This window comes from Anser cygnoides, chromosome 4 (genome assembly GCF_040182565.1).
Source record: "Anser cygnoides isolate HZ-2024a breed goose chromosome 4, Taihu_goose_T2T_genome, whole genome shotgun sequence".
Taxonomy (NCBI): domain Eukaryota; kingdom Metazoa; phylum Chordata; class Aves; order Anseriformes; family Anatidae; genus Anser; species Anser cygnoides.
The window spans coordinates 35805099-35820475 of NC_089876.1; the positions used below are offsets into that span (position 1 = coordinate 35805099).

The window sequence follows — 15377 nt, forward strand, 5'->3', positions numbered from 1 at the left end:
TGAGCTCAAGCACTGCTGTGAAAGTTCAGGGTCTTTCTTCATCTGCTTGGGGAGCTAACAAAGTGTTCATATAAGTTTTCCCTGCCATTTGTCTCTCAGATCCCCTCATGTTACTTGACATACCACATTTTGGGGAGATTCCCTTCTGAGATTGTTGTCCACTTGTGCCATCTATGGCACCAGTGTTTTCTGTATAAGATTTAAGTTTGACTAATCAGTCTGTCAATAGCTTATCTGGAATGAATGCCAGGATGTCAGTGAGACTTTACATTCCAGTATCTACTGATAACGACATAACGGTTGCAAAGAACATGGCAAGGTTACATTTAAAGACTATAGCAGAGACTGAGTAAAATAAAAAAAAATAAGCTTCTGAAACACATTACAAATATTTGTGGTTTGCAAAGTAGCAAGAAAAAGACAGAACTGCCATTTAAGAAAACATTAATAATGCAACTGGATGACTCTGTGACAGATTAGATGTTTTCATCCTGGAAGAAAACATCACTAGCTGGCCAGAATTAAGTAAAGATGAAGAAATCTTTTCCATATACTCAACTGTTATGCATTGTGTGAAGTTCAAGTGTTAACTCAGATGCAATTTAAGGTGGTTCTGATTTCATGAAAATATCATATGGAGAGGAAAAGAAGAACTTTAACAATTGTGAAGTTAAAATTATGAGAGTTTCTGTAAAACAACACATCAGCTTAATTTCTCATATATATATATATATATGTATTTCAATCCCTACAGCTACACTACAAGTAATTTTTGTTGTGTAAGCAAAAAAAAAAAAAAGCAGGTTTACTTAGCAGAAGGTATAATATTTTAATTGATTGGCTCAAATGAAGAAGTTCATTTGACTTCATAAATTTCCTTCTGATACAGAGGTCATGAGCTTTTCACAACTTGGAATGCTACATCAAAATAATGAATGCAGCAGAATTTCCTTATGGTATTAACCAACAAAGGATGCCTTTTGCCATTATGCTCAGAGAGGCAGCAATTCGTGTGTGTGTGCAAACACCAAAGATGTTGGATTTCTTAACTGGGTGATAACCAGTTCCTGGAGCAGGCATAGTCAAAAACGTCATTCCAGAATACTGGAATACAACCCTTCTGCTTGATTTTCTGGCTTGTGATCCAAACTGGCAATCTCAGATATGTTCGTGTCCTTTTCAGTGGTTCATTTTCCTGTTAAATGTCATGAGGTATATCAATTAATACTTGCACACATATATATATGCAAGTATTTAAATGGAAAATTGGAAGAGATTTACTGTGGATGTTCTTCCTACATACCCAACATAACCGCTGTTATCCCTCTATGTATAAGAAGTATCCTTTATGCTCTATTCCACTTTACATATTTATCTTTTACCAAAAAAAAAAAAAAAAAAGATAGATTAAAATTTGAGTACAATCCTCAAATTAAATGTACTTTTTACCTCTGGGAAGGGCAAAGACATTCCTGCAGTTTCACAGCCATGTCAGTGAATTCACAGAAAGTGGGATTTTTCCACCACTAAGAGGACACTCAGTAAGACTGCATCTACCTTTCTAAATATGCCATCAATGAAAGGTCAGGAAAGTTTTTATAACACATGGTCCTGCTAGGAAAATCTCTGTTTGACTCATCGGCGAGTAATGGTATATAAGCATATGCTTCCCCTGTAGCAGGCTGTGAAGAATTTTTAAAAAACATGCCAGACTTTTATACCTCGTGTTTACTCCATAAGAATATCTTGAGGAGATTTTATGGGGAGGTCTAGGAATCTGTACTCACCTTCTCACAAAATGATGATGATAGGAAGAGCACCCAAGAACATACACAACCCAGCAAGCACTTGAGAGTCATTTATGAGGTCTGAAAAGAAAATACAATGTAACTTTTTCCTTACAGTCAGCACACTCTTAGAAATGGGTCCTGGATATTAAAGTGCATTATGAACCTCTGCATAGTGGAAGCAAGCTGGGGCAAGCACCTCAGAAAAACAGGAGAGCATCTTCAAAGACACTAAGTTATAGCCCATGTATAAGTCAGCAGAACAGCTGACTTTGTGGAAGAACTGTCACATAAAGGACACGTTGTGCCAATTCCTAAGGCAGAGAACATATAATCACGTAGTTAAAGTACTCCTATAATTGAAACAGCAGGTGTTAGACTTTACAGTTACTAGAACTATATCCAGTTTCCTGTCTGTGTAATAGATGAGAGTCAGGATGATCCTCAGTACTGGTACACAGGAACCAAAAGTGGTAACTCCTCTTTGTGGCAAACAAACATAAAGAAACTCTTTCCAGCATCTTCGCTATGCATACACTCTCTTTGTTTGTTCACACTCAAATTAGTAATAAGAGTTCTCATTAATTTAGGAAGAAAAAACCTCAAATGTTTGAAGACAAATAGAGGTTGAAATTTTGAATTTGATTATTAAATGAATAGTCTAGTCAGGAGATCTGAAAGGGGAGATATAAACAATTCACATTCTTAGTGAAATTGGAAGCATTTCTATAACATTCTTTTTTTTTATTTTCATGGCTCATTTGAGCTTGCTAGAATCTTACCCAGTAAAAAAAGTTCCATTAATGAGTTTGATATGTGTTAGACATGCAACAATTTTGAATGTTGAAGGTATGTGGTGCAAGACTCATCTGTTAGTCTGCATAGTGTTCCAGCTCCTTGGTGTATGTTGGGAAAGTTTGTTTCTAGTTGTATTGAATTTGTTTTTTCTTACATGGATTATAAAGATTTGCAACTATAGCAAATACTTGCTTTCGTAACAAATATTTTGGCTTTTACTCTGCATAATCAGTGAACCACCACACCACAGTGATTTCCCACAAGTCAGCACAGGAGAACAGCAAATGAGTTAAAATCTAATAGACTGTTTGTAAAGACTGAATATGCCATATTTTCTCTTTTTTTCACATATGCACACTTTATTCTCGAGTCATAAACTCAATACAGAGTAAAACTTGTTAAAGTCTTAGATAAAGCATATTTCTATCCATCTGAGTCTTGTCTTCCAGACTTTGATTACTCTAAAATAAATAAAAAAATAAATAAATAAGTGTACAGAAGAGACTGATACTTCTGCTGTATCTTTTTGCTGTAAACTGTATTTGGAGGTTTTGTTAAATCTGGGTTCTTTTATTTAAACTTGTTTGTTTGTTTGTTTGTTTTCTTGTTGAAAAGCAAAGCATAGAAAGACATAATGACTTCACTTTGAAAGTATGTATAAGTTTTTCAGGTAGACACCATTATTCCAGTAATATCCAACTAATGTCTTTTAACAGGGAAGATCCAAAGGAAAGGATCTGCCATGATGCATTAACTTACTTGAACTTCTAAAGTTCTGACCTTTCTCTGATCCAAAAAGCTCTGCAGTTACCAATCTCTCTGGTCCAAAAATTTTTAAAGCCAATTTACTACTGTGACTGAACAGTCATATGGAAGTGCCAATTCATTAATAACTACAAGTTTGCATAAAAGTAATAATGGCTAATCACATTTACATCAGCATGACTTTTTACATCAAGCACTAAATCTTGCATTTAGTATCCCCAGACAGGATTAGGATATTTGTATTTGAAGTGTTTGTGAATGTTCCCATAGCACTAAACCAGACACACTGCCCACTGCAGAAAACTTTGTGAACCCACATTATCATATTATACTTTTTGTACTTTCTTCCCCATGTTGAAACACTTCCTCTTCATAAGGGGCAAGTATACTTTTAGATGCAATCATCTTCCTTCAAAGGGAATGGCCATCTGAGACCACATAGGAATGATGTTCAGATGAAAAACTGGAAGTGATTTGGCCTTGCCAATTACTTTCCTGGGTGTTTTGTTTTCATCTGTCAGTCTCCAATGTTCAACAGCATCTTCACTGCATTGTTTTTGCAGCTCTTCGTTCCCTCAAATTCCCTTTTAATTGATGCCTAAACTTCAAACTGTTTTCCTTGCAGGCAGGTTTGCAGATATTTATTTGCATCATGGGAACCACAACTACTCAGCAAGCTAGAGAAAAAGGCCCCTCAATTGGCTCTGTCAGGAAAACTCATAATTAAACTCTGCTCAAGATTTATGGATCCGGTGCAGAGTGCTTGATTGAGCTGCTTATCAGTTTGGGGGAACCTCATTATTTCAATTTTCATTTGAAATCTGTTTCAAAACAGAGACAACTCAGCAGGACCCTTTACTGAAATATTTGGTCTGCTTAATAACGGGTGGTTACTTGTTAATTATCGGGGGGAAGCAGGGCTCATTATCAGGATGAGTAGTCACATCATACCAATACTTTTCACATCAGTTCTTTTAAAAACTCAAGATGTGAGCTATAATTTAAAACTTCATACAAGCTCTGAAGTTTCAAAAGGAGTAGGTATTTTTCATTTTGGAGTAGGAAAAAAAAAAAAACAATTTTAAAGCAAAAAAGAAATTAAATGTTCTATGTTTCTTTTAATCCGTATAAGAGCACTAACACTCTTAACAGATATACAAACTAAGTAAAGTAGCAATTGTTTTACATTTGGAATCAATCTACTAAATCTTAAAAACATATCTCTGGTTAGCTGGGAATTCAAATACAAGTAAAAAACACAATCAGGTTTGGATGAAAAAAGGGGGAAAAAAATATGTAACTGGAGCAAATCCATGGAGTTTATTGAGAGTCTTGTTAAGGTTTTGGAGCCAGATAGAAGTAATATTGGGACAATTTCCTACCACTAATGGAACTGTTGCACCTTTTAGATACTTGTTAAATCTGGCTGTTTCTTTTCATCCTCTTATACTATCCAGTAACCAGTCCTCATACAAAATCAAAAGCAGAATTATTTCTGTCTATAAAGACATAGTGATTCTGTGACTTTTATTGTTTCCTAGTTGCATGTTCCTCTGCTCCACTAGAATGAATTGTTCAATGCAGTAAGGTGGCCATCACTTAACTTTATGGAGAATTTCTTCCCCTTCGCTCAGCTAACTGTTCTTGTGATACTTGAGAATGTTTGTGATCAGTTTTATCCCTTCTGATACATTTTAAAAGGGAACATTTGCTTGAGTTTGCCAAGTTTGCTCAGAGAGGTAACTCCACATCTTTGCTGCTACTAACACTATCACAAGTCAAACACCGTATTATAAGTGTTCCAGCATTTTTTTTTATTTTATTTTTCAGGAATGAACTGAAGTATAAACATTTCCTGCAAAAGTACATATAATAGAGGTTTGTTTGCCAAGTGGTTTTATTTTCCTCTTTGGCTGTGATTCTCAGAAAATGTTTAAACAGTAATGTAAAAATAAATGAATAGATTTTCTTCATTACTATTTTCTTTCCCTGCAAGAATATGTGCCTCAGGGAGACAGGGGTATAGAACAGATTAATAGGGAAATTTTGGTGGGAGCCGCTTGTTAAATATTGGCAGTACATCACTGCACTGAAGAAAAATGAAAGTTGGTGCCCATGGAGTTACTCCTGATAACTGATTGCAAGACGCCTTCAAGGCTGCAATTTATCTTCAAGAAATGCAATAATTAGATCTGTGTAAGCTTGGGCTGTCTCTTTTCAGTAAAGAGGCAGATATGATTTCATTATTCAATTCCTGTGAGGTCATTAGTGAACCTGGAAATCTATTCAGGCTGTCTGAGTTAACTGAGAAGGAAGAATAAATATATTTCTGATGGTGTCAGAGAAGAACTGAAGCCTTACTGTTTATTTGAACAAATTAGGAAAGAAGAAAAAGAAACTTCCTTGGTGTTGTCATGTCATTGTGTATGCCAGCAGCATCAGTGTACTGCCCACATGATGGCACAGGATCTGCCTGCCTTGGCACTAGGTTTGCCTGCCTTCCTAACTCTGAACTTCTCTCCTACTTACAAAAGGAACTTGCAGAGTCTTGCAAATTTAGTGATATTAGTGCATACCTCTTAACTCCTGGGCACCATCAACACCTATACTGGCTAGGTATTTCTAAAGTATAAACGAGTAGTTACTCAACATTTTCCAAATCTTCCCTTTTTTCAATTGAAAACTAACTTTTAGTGAGAAAAGTTCTTCCCATGGGAGTGAAGGGGGTTAAAAAACACACATTTTAGGGGAGCAAGTGTACATTTACACGTAAAAGGTTACCATCTATCACCATCTCAAAGCATTAGCTCATATTTCATTGAAACAAGGTGTTACTTAAGGCTTAAATCATTTCACTGGCCAGCAAAGAGGAAAAGCAATAGGTGTATATGTGATCTATCCAAACTACTTCTCATTGGAGCTGTATTATACATAGGTAAAACCTAACACCTTCACCCAGTCATAGAGCAGCCAAGGAACACCACACAGTGCCCAAGAAGTTGTTTTGCTGTATTACACAGTTGTTAGACATTGAAAAGTCTTTCAGTATACTGAGAAATATCTATTAACACTTGATATCAGAAAAAAGAGACATAATTAAGGACTGAGAATTCTTAGGGGGAATTAATTATGAATTTACAGGAGCACCTGTATTTCAGGGAAACCTAATCTAGCTCTACTGATTTCAATTTGTAAGTGGCAACAGAGGAAAAAGTGCCTTCCCATTGAAGGTGCCAGGAGAAGAAAGAGAGGAAGAATGGCAGAATGAGTTCCAAATCAACCACAGAAAGGTCAGAGTAATGACAACAGGAAAAAAAAAAAAAAAAAAAAAAAAGAAGTAGGGGAAGTAGGAAAGTAGAGGAATCACTTTGGGGCTATCACAGCAGCATCTGAAATTTTGTCCCTTCTATTTTTCCTGGAGGCTGTGCAGAGAGCGAGTAGGTAAGCAGACCATTAATGCAGTCTAAAAAATCCATTTGTTAGCTGTGAGCAGCAGGAACCTCTTCTATTGTTTTTTCAGCTTGGATTTTCGGAAGTGTTAAAATTCATTTTTAAGTACATCTCAGAGCTCTCTTTTTCCCCCCTCCCTACTCATTGGAAACCCCAGAATCCCCCAAACCCTATTTCTTGTTTTTATCTACATGCTCACAAGTCTTATATTTTTGCATATATATATATATACACACACATATATATATGCTTGTGCATACAAATGTATTTGGAGTTATCAATTACCACTAGGTATTGACTACATTGCTAAGGGGAAATGCTTCTTCTTATCATCCCCTTTTGTAAGTGCTGTGCAGACTTGCCAGCTGCATCACCAATGGAAATGACCAGAGGACCCCTTTACTTGCCATTACTATGTTGTGAAGTGTCTGCCAACCATCTTATTCTCTAAAAAAAATCATAGTGGCACCATTTGGTGCAGCAGTAATGACAAGTTACTTTATATGTACTGTTTAACCCAGATCCAAACTGAGTGGAAGACTGCAGAAGAAAATATAAAGAGCAATATTTGTTGAGCCTGCCTGTTCCCTGGTTTTGATTAGGCAGCAAACTGCAATTCCACAGGCTGAAACTCAGAAACGCTGTGTATCTTTTGCCTAAGAGCTTATTCTTGTGCTAACTAGCTTGCCAGCTTTCCAGCCTCCTTTCTGGATGCTTATTTAAATCAGATGTCTGGACCATAGGTCCAGCAGCTTGGTTCCACAGTGAGGGGAACAAACAAACAGTGCAGAGACACATGCGTATGCGCGCAAGCCTTGGAAAAGCAGCAGATCTGGGAGGGAAGTGGGAGACAGCCAGATGGAAGATTTTAGGCTCTGGCTGGGGAGGGTCGAGGTAAGAAATGTTGCTGTGGCAGTTTAAGAGGTCCTGACCCTAAAGAGGCTCTTGCCTCTTGTATGGATCTGCTGAGAGATTCGCAACCTCCCTGCCTCCCCCCCATCAGCTCTGGGGGTGGAAGTTGCACGGTTGATGTTCATGCCCGCTGTGCATGCCTCAAGCAGAGCAATGCCTCTGCTTTGACAGAGCTTATTTATGTGCCGTGTACATGTTTTGTACCACACGTGGCTTGTTAAGAATGCTCGTGGAGTGCAAGACCCAGTGCTTTGTAGCGTCCCTGAGAGCTACCACTGTTTCTGTCCTGTGTCCATTTTCTGGCTGGCGTGTGGAGATCTCCATATCTATCTGAGGAGATCAGTTCACTGGTGGGCAGTTCCCAAAAGGGGCTTCCTGGGCTGAAGTTTAAGTATGAAAGTCATTGGGTACCTCCCCGAGGACAGGCTGAATTCAGCATACCAGCCCATGGGTAGGGGTCAGGACCAGGCCCAGGATCTCTCCAAGTCTATGGAGGTAAAGGCACTGTGCCGGTGTGTTAGTCGCAGCAGCATGTGCATGGCTGGGAGAGGGACTCACAAATGCATAAAATTGCCCCATCGGCTCATGTCAAAGAGCGCACTGCATCAACCCAGATGCTGCAGCACATGGTAACCACGCATAGGCTGAAGCGCTGTATTTCTGCATTAACCAGCAAATTTTATGTTATGACTGGCCACCGAACAACAAAGTGATCCAACTGTACATTTCTCTTAATCATCACAAGTGCTTACTTTGTGTTAAAACGAAATGCCTTCAGGGCTAGATCACAACAGAGTAATGATAAATCTTGTCAGAAATCCTGCTTGCCCTGGCAGCAAGCGGGCTCTGTGGTTTTGGCTACAGCGCATCCGTGCTCCTTGCTGCGCCGAGGGCATCACGTGTGCCCATTTAAGGTTCAGTTTTGGCTCTCTCCCAGCTTCTTGAGAATTTGTTTAACTTTCTCTTTAGAGACTGTGAGTGTGCCCTTCTTCACATGAAGCTTATTTTCCAGGGACAAACTGGGGGCAAAAGGAGGTGCTCTAGCAAGATGGTCTAACCATCTGTAATTGTCAAGTCTAAATGTCTTTTAGACTGTGTGTTGATTATGGAGTTAGTATTTAGTTTTCTGTGTGTGTGTGTTTTTGAGATATTTGTATTTGTCTTGAGTGTCGTCTTTTGAAAGAAATAATAAAATGTTGCTTCCAGTCCTCTAAAAGATTCAGTGTTTTCTACACTATTTCTATCAGAACTAATCCTTTCTTAGTTAAGAATTGGACCTCACTGTCATATTCTGGCTGTACCTTCTGTAGTTGTGTCACCTGAGAGGGACAGAGAAATTTCGTATTGAATTTAGTATATAGCTCAGAGGATGGGGCAGGTATGTCCCAAAGAGCGTTCCCTGCAGGGCTTAGTGGTCCTGCTTGTTGATGTTCTAGCCCCAACTCTGCAGCATCCTCCCTCCCAGGTGCCTGTGTTTCCTTCCCAGGGAAACCAGGGCATTGGGAGAGAAGAAATATTTGTGCAAAAATCTCACCCTCACATAGATTTGGAGCCCAGCTGAGCTGAGGGAATCTGTCTCCAGCCTGTATAATTTTGACATAGCCTGTGTGTAAAGCTTACCACCAATGAAAAGTACCTAAATGCCAAAAATGTTCCTGGGAAAATAAACTGTTTGATAGTCTTGCTGTTTTCTAGTTTTTAGCTTTTTTAACAAAAAGTTTTTTTGGAGACTTATGTCTCCTTGATATTTTATCAGGGGATTTCATAGTGTCCTTCGAGTTATTTTGGTTTACATGGTAGGGAACAATGGGAGAATGATAATATCAATTGCTTCCTCATATTGTTTTTATTTATTTTTTTTCCTCTTATATTTTGGGAAATAGTTTAATTTTACATGAGGCAGCACACTGAATAGTAATCTATTGTACTGGGTCAATTCATGTCAGATAAATTACTCTGGGAAACAATTCCCTTCTGACCTTCATTTCTATGTATGCTTGTATTAGTCACTTATGTGGATTATGTGGAGTAGTTTCATAAACATATTTCTACCCAGTGCTTTCCATCCCATTTTTTGTGAAGTGCAGTAGAAGGGCAGCATGTCTTTGTGTGTTTTTTGTTGTTGTTTTTTGCATGATGAACTGGTGATGAATTGAATAGTTAGATTATGACTTGATGTGCATTTATCACAGATTGCAATCTATTTACATTATATAATTTTCTCCAGATTTTCTTTTATTATTCACAGTCTGTAACTGAGACTCTTCAGTAAATAGGAATGATAATTCCACAGAATTTCATAGAAATGGTTTTATTTCATTTATTGGTAAGAAATGTTGGCCACCAAATTCCAGATGTCAGCTCTTACAGGAACAGAGAGAGCTCCAGAAAACCCCCTCCAGAGACTGCATTTTTTCCAGAGGAATAGCTATTACTCATTCCAGAAAGTTTGTGAAGTCGCTGTCTATAAAATACCATGGGAAGGTACATATTGGAAAGCCAGAAGGGCTTCTGATTATAGCCACTTATAATGATTCTAATTCCTTTTACATTTTTTTTCCCAGTTTTCAAGGAGAATAGCAAAGTTTTTGTTGCTGATGTTTTGTTTTTTTTTTTTTCTTCACCCCTTTTACAAGTGTATTAAGCAGTTGCACTAACTGTTTATTTGTCCGGATCCACAGCTCAGTCATGGGTAAATGGGTCTTTTCTGGTCCTCAGGAAACAACTTCAGCAGATGGTTTTCATCACTGCTTCAATACAAGCACTGTGACCAGAAGAAGAAGTAACGTGGCCAGGAAATTTCTACCCCTCGGTCAACTTGGTAGCTGCAGTGGTCCAGCCCAAGGAATATAGAGTGAGCTCTCTTACAGTGTGTGAAGGATGACATGATGGGCACCAGAACAAAAGAGGAATTTGAGTGCCTTATCCTAATTTTGTGCATCCTGTCTTGCACTGCTCTATGAGCATAAAGACCAGAACAAACAATCTGGGCCATTGTGTTAAGAAAGTAAATCCTTAGCAGGGATGTCCCTGGTTAGTCATTTTGTGGTTTGATAACTATTTTCTCCACTAATCTGTCTTCCCTAAATAAACTGAGCTGCTTTGTTGTTTGGATTGAGATAGCCCAGACTTGCTGTGAGTCACTTATTTTTTCAATTAAGATATCTTTATGATTTTCTACATTTGTTGAACTGGGTTATGAAGGCAACTTCCCAGAGGGCTTTTTAGTTCACATGGCAAAGAGAGAGTATGTTTTCTCTCTTTTGCTGATTTTTGAGTGTTTTTTTTTTTTTTTTTAAGTAGGATGTCATTCACAAGACACATTAAAAAGATTATCTTTGGTATCAAATGTCCTTTTCATCTTTTAAGCATCAACCAGGCGTGTCTTATCAGGGAACCAGTATGTAGTGCTTTTTGTATGCAGCCCTGATGATCTTTGCATTTGTTTAGGGATCAAATGGTCTGGGACATGCTTCTTTTCCAAAATACTGTTGAAATTCTGCTTCTGTAATGTGTGTCTGCGCTGTGTGCTATTGCAGCATTCGCTGCTGCTATCTGACCAGCCACATTTTCTAGTATGCATTAGCTCCAAACACATGCAATGAACAGACTGTGGTCTATATGTCAGGATTTTAAAGTCAAACTGGGTAAAATTGGTTTCAGTAACAGACAAGAGGACAGGAACCAGAATGGGCATGTGTTTGAGGCATCAGACTGAGACTGAAGATCCGGTTTAAGTTTCCAGACCCTCATCACAATCTCCAACAAGTTGCTAAATCTTTTGGGCATCAGTTCTCTGGCTATAAAGTGGGGGGTAATATCATCTTGCCTTAAAGAATAACTGTGAGGATGAAGTTGTTTACTAGGGCTCTAAGGTAAGATGGCAAGGGGTATTGCTTGCAGACTGATCTCACAGAAATGACCTCATTGCTTAATGGTTTAGGTTCCAAATCTGTCAAGTGGGAACAATAACTCTGGTACCTCTTCAGGTCTGTTATGAAACTTACTTCAGTAATATTTGAAAAACACTTACTTTATGTCCTACCTTCTCTCAAGGGACTTCACAGTAAACCGGCAGCTTCCTCACACTCACCAGATAGTTTTATGCTAAAAGGGTTCGTATCAAATATCTAAGCCAGCTAAGGCTTTCCAATGTAAACCCTCAAAGAAGGGATCATTTAATGATTACCATCTTCATTTAGATTCTAATTTTTTTTAGTACAAGTCTTTTGCCTTGTACACTAACTCTGGCTTGTAAGTTCCCTGAGCAATATTCTCATTTTGAAGTTGTTATTCCAAGAGCAGGAGAACTGTATTCATTAGATAAACTCCTGTGTAGCTGGAATAGTGAAGCCAACAACAACTAATGGTTAGTGCTGTTGTCTTCAGGACGACTATGTTTATAACCTTTGCTGTCATTTGAGTACTAAATCATTTAATTGGGAACCAGGTTTTGTTCCTTTTTAAAGAAATAATAAATAATGAAGATGATATCATGGTCATTTTCTTCAGGCTAGAAACTTGGAAATAAAGAAGGCCTCTTAGGCTTGAAAGATGCAAGCAGCTGGCTTTGATGGGCACCACAGAAATATTTCCTCCCCTGATGCAGATTGTACATGCATGTATTTATAAATATGTCCTTTTTTTCCTCTCAAGTCACATTTTGTTGCATGTTTTACATGTCCTATCATTCTTCCCAAAACCTTCAATCAAACCATAGCAATCTGGAGTAAAATCTGCATTTTGTGAGGGATAATAAGAGTCCACACTTCTTACAAAGTTCTGAAGCCAGTGGTACTGTTATTGATGATGATATAGAAATGTGGCACTTATGAGAAATTATATCTGTAGAGACAAAATGGCATTTCTCACAAAGATCTGTGGATTTGAGAGTTTTGTTTTTGTAATCAGAATATGCTTACAGCATATTTGAGAGCCGAAGTTATTGTACTATGACTTCAACTAATACTTTGCAAACAACTTTCATAAACTTCCATGGTTGCAACAAACACACACTGTATTTTTTGATTAATAGCCTCTCAGAAATTATACATGGTAAATTCAGCTAAAAAAAATTCTCTGCCTACTGAGCCTTCATGTCTGTAGGTAGTGTCCAGTTGTACTTTATTGTTCTTTTCTTTCTCAGCATAACACCTACAGAGGGAAATCTTGTTAATTTAGAACAGAGGGTCAACTGAACCAAATTTCTTTCAACTTTCATATTTGCTAAGCTTTCTTTCACAGTTACCTCTTTTCCTGTTTGTTGTTGTTTGTTTGTTTTTAAATATAAGATAAAAATCTCTCCATTATTTCTCTTAATCTAGTTCATGTGAGGGGTCTCCTAAACATGTGGTTTCTCTGCAGGGGAAGATGCAGCAAATTTCTTAAAGATGTTTGGAATATGAGGATGTCAGCCAAGTCTCAGAGAACTTGTTGGGGGCTAGTGGCAGCCCTACCTGCATTTTCTGATAAGTTCTCTTTTAGAGGGATTCCCTTTCTAGAGACCTAAAGAGCTTCTCGTTAATCAGACACTGCTTCTGGGGACAGCTGGAAAACAGAAGAAAAAGGAGGCCCATCCACTTAGTGTTCCTCAGTATGATCTCAAGACTAAACAACTTGCACAGACTTACAAGGGGAGGCCAGTGTTACAAGTGTCAGCAGTGCACATGCTCACAATGTTTCAAGAATGAAAAACTAATACAACAGAAAAATCAGACTCAAAAGTAAGTTGTGGAAAAATTTTCATGTCTTCAAGAGGAAGATAGGCAAAAATATACCAAGGCTGAAATGTGTTTGCTTTAATGTGAGCAAAGATGGTGATGCTTTTGTGTCTAACTGTATTGTAAATGAAAAACTATGGAAAAGAGTGTCCTCAAAAACTATTGTTTTGTTGTTTGATTAATTTTATTTTTATTTAAAGACCATAACGGTTTGTTGAAGTACATATTTTTCAGTAGTGAGATTCTTTACATAAATGACACTTAACATTTTAGGAGATGTCTAAGGTTCTCTGTTTTGACAAAATATTTATCGTGGTTCATCATTTAAGTTCAAGTAGAGAAATAACTAGTCTTAGAAATTAGAAGAGGTATGGAAGTTACTGAGGTCTACTGCTTTTTAAAAAACTTTTTTTCGTTTTTTAAGAGAGTATTTTTTCCTTTTCAGGATTTGTATTCTGTCTTCTATTTTTTAAAAGATGAAAAGAGACATGGAACCATCTCAGAATTTAAAAAATACTGACCAAATTAATTTTTCCACTACCAAAAAAGAAAAGATGAAGGCTGTATCTGTCAGTCCATATAAAACAGACAAAAAACATAATGTGATTTCTGTCAGAGATGCATATGGTTTTGGCATATACATAGTCACGTACTATACAAATCTCTCTGGCAAATAATGAGAAGAAGTCCTCACATTGCATCCACATTAAGTTATTTTAGTTCCATTTTATGTGCCAAAAGTTCGCATTGCATTCAGATATTACCTCTTCTCTGTGTACTTCTGACCTTGTCACGCCAAGGAGCCAGCAAATAGACTTCCCTTTCCAGAATATAACAATAAGTCAGGTCAGAGTAGGAGGAGATGTTTTATATGGATGATCTTCACTATGAATAATCCAAAACTGACCTCACCTATACTGGTTAATATGGACGGTCTTAGATATTCATTCAAATATGACTTTATACTCCAGAGATATTATGGACCAAGTTTGCTTAGACAAACTTGGCTCCATTGCCATTAGGCTCCATTGAGCAGGACTAGTGACCCCACAGTACAACCGGACACCCAAGCTGAGGAGTGGCTGGTGCATGCCCTAAACTGCTCCATTTGGGATCACATACCACACTCCCTTGTCATGGGTGCTTGAACCTTGTTAGGAATTGAATAGTGGATTCACCTTTGCGCAAATGCTACAAAATATCCTGTGTACTACAGCATCACTGCGGTCCCCTGGGGCTATAATAACAGGATTGTGCTGCAAGAAAACTCCAGTGTTGTTGTTTGGAACCTTGCTCTAAGGCTGAAAACCAAAAATAGCCATTTGTATAAAAACTTTGTTTTTCCCCTAAGAAAATATTGTATTTCAGTGCTTTCTAACCCTGCAAGTGTCACGGAATGGTGGAATTTTGACAGAATTGTTAGTTCTACTAGTATTAATGAAAGGAGTGTCTCTCCGTTCCTTGTAAGAACCAACTCTCAACTTTATCCTAAATAAATCCTGTTGAAAATAATGGAAGTGTTTCAATATACCTTCTGAAGTATTCATTTAACTGTAATGCCCCAGTCTTTGCCTTGTACATAAACAATATATCAGTAATATGGAAACAGATCCTTAAACAGGTTTCTAAAAAGTTATGTGATATTTTATTAACCAAGCCTTTTTCAAGGCCAGCTTTGAAACTTGCTTGCAAGAAAAATATTGCCCTTGCTTTTAAATAATTTTGCACAAGACAAACAACAAATTCTCTTTGCCCAGTCATCTGTCATATGCTTGTAACCTTCTTCCTCTATTTCTTATCTGTTCCCTTGGAAAAATCAATTTTCAACTCCCCTGTTCTAGAAACTTTGCCAGTACAGAGTGCCTGGTTTAATCATATTGAGATCATTCTTGTTGCTTGTTACTTGGAAATCTGGCAGGTTATAATTTATGAGATTACAAAAATG

The 15377-nt window shown here is 37.6% G+C and overlaps 1 long non-coding RNA gene across 1 annotated transcript; it reads left to right on the plus strand.

Annotated features, from left to right (window-relative positions):
* The first annotated feature begins 6668 nt into the window (after positions 1-6668).
* LOC136786298 (uncharacterized) lies at positions 6669-15098 on the plus strand. Its single transcript, XR_001211089.3, has 3 exons — positions 6669-6791; positions 10431-10566; positions 13077-15098. It is a non-coding gene; the product is annotated as an uncharacterized lncRNA (long non-coding RNA).
* The last annotated feature ends 279 nt before the right edge of the window (positions 15099-15377 follow it).